Genomic DNA, 1,895 nt, shown 5'->3' with positions numbered 1-1,895 from the left:
CTTCCTGGAAGGAATGGGCATGGAGGCAGATAAAGGGGAACACAGGCCCCCTCAGGCCTTACAGATATTCATATTTAAATCCAGGCTCTAAGGGGTTCAGAACTTTAATCTGCGTGGTACCCAAAGGACCAGGCTTGGATCTGGCAGAAGCAAAGGTGCCAATAATACATACAGGTGACTCCTGTACGATGTTTCTGTGGGCGGGGGGCTTAGGGGTGTCAACCCCTGCACAGTCAAAAGTCCATGTGTAACTTTCATTAACTTACTTATTTCTTCTATTGGTGACAGAGAGCGAATGCGCCCCCAATAGGGCCTGGACACCAACCCACTCCCAGCTCTCAGCTAGTCCCAGATCACCGGCACTTGCATGCTTGGTATACCTGAGGAGGTCTCTGGACTCGAACCCGGAATCTTCCTATGTGGGATTGCCTTGCAGAGCATCACATTTTACCACTGCATCCTTATCCAGCTTCCCAAATATAACTTTTGACATCCCCCAAAAGCTACCAATAGCTTACTGTCGACTGGAAGTCTTACAAATAACATAATTTAATGTGTTTTGTATGTTAGGTGTACCCCATACTATATTCTTATAACTGAGTAAGCTAGAGAAAAGAAAACGTCATTAAGGAAATCGTAAGGAGGAGAAAATACACTTATGGTACTGTGCTGTACTTCTCATATAGTCATTGCAAAAAAAAATCTACTTGTTAGCGGACCCATGCAGTTCAAACCGTGTTGCTCAAAGGTCAACTGTACTAGCAAAAGTTTTCGAGCATGTAGGTCGATGAATCCTCATAAGGACACCAAGCGGTACACACTGTCATCTTCGTTTTGAGATGAGGTCACAGGCGCACACATGGAGTGCCTAAGGTCACAGAGCTCATTCAGAAGAGCCAGGAAGTAAGTCTGGGTCTCCCCAACACCAGCACCCAAGTTGCTTGTAACCAGCCAGCTGGGCTGCTAATAGAGTCACCTCCGAGGCAGGGTCACGAGTTCATCTGGGGCAGGGGCTCTACAAGCCCATTTGCTGCCACACTAGTCCTACACCCCTCAGTGCTTGCTTGCTTTTTTTTTTTTTGAAGAGGTTTTTGCTATAGGGCGCGTGCGCTCGCTCGCCAGACAGAGACAGAGAGATAGAAAGCGAGAAGTCACCCCCCAGGGGGGATGGCCATGCTGCAATCCCTTCTCCTCCATTCTCCTCTTGGGATCTTGGGCACACACGCCCCCGCCGCCGGGCGTGAGTTTAAGCCACTGGGTCCGGGACGCGAACCGTGGTCGACTACGGGGGAGTCCAGCGACATAGCCACTACACTAACTGCTGGTCTCCCTCAGTGCTTTCTTAATTTTCATGTTCCTTGCACCCAAGCAGAAAAGGAGGCGGGAGTGGAGCGGCAGCAGCCCAAGTGCCCAGAAAATGTCTCCCTGTCTCTCTGGTTCCTTGGTCAATGGTTTACCTGAACGTTCCAGAACACCATCTGATTTAGACCAGCGTTTGTCCTCCTTTTCCCATCTCAATATTCTCAATTTATATACTCGATACATACTGCAGGGGGTGGCTTTCACACAGACACCCAATGCTTCTTAAGCTCCACTGAGAATCACTGACTAACAGTTCACAGGCCATCACAAGAAAAGCAGAGTTGACAGTCACTGGCACAAACCCTTGTCTCAACTGAACAATCCAACTAACATTAGGTAGTTCTATTGTCATTCATGGCTGAGAAACTTTGAAGGTCTCTCAACTAGGCTGTTTGGGCCTCAGTGCATCTTCTCTACCCTTCAAGGCCAACATCAACTGTGTGTCCCCATCCCACCACCGGGAAGTCCTCTTCCTCTGAGTTCTCAGGTTTTCTCAATTGATAGTGAAGCTATTCCTATACATATCTTATCTG

General features: G+C 48.3%; 1 protein-coding gene across 2 annotated transcripts in view; it reads right to left on the bottom strand.

The window, feature by feature from the left end:
* The window catches only part of NAIF1 (nuclear apoptosis inducing factor 1), a 6,348-nt gene that overhangs the window by 2,819 nt on the left and 1,634 nt on the right, over window positions 1–1,895 (bottom strand). The gene's annotated exons all lie outside the window — the stretch shown is intronic.

The sequence above is a fragment of the Tupaia chinensis genome, unplaced genomic scaffold (assembly GCF_000334495.1).
Source record: "Tupaia chinensis unplaced genomic scaffold, TupChi_1.0 Scaffold000394_1, whole genome shotgun sequence".
NCBI classification, from domain to species: Eukaryota; Metazoa; Chordata; class Mammalia; order Scandentia; family Tupaiidae; genus Tupaia; species Tupaia belangeri.
This window is presented reverse-complemented; position numbering and strand designations above follow the sequence as displayed.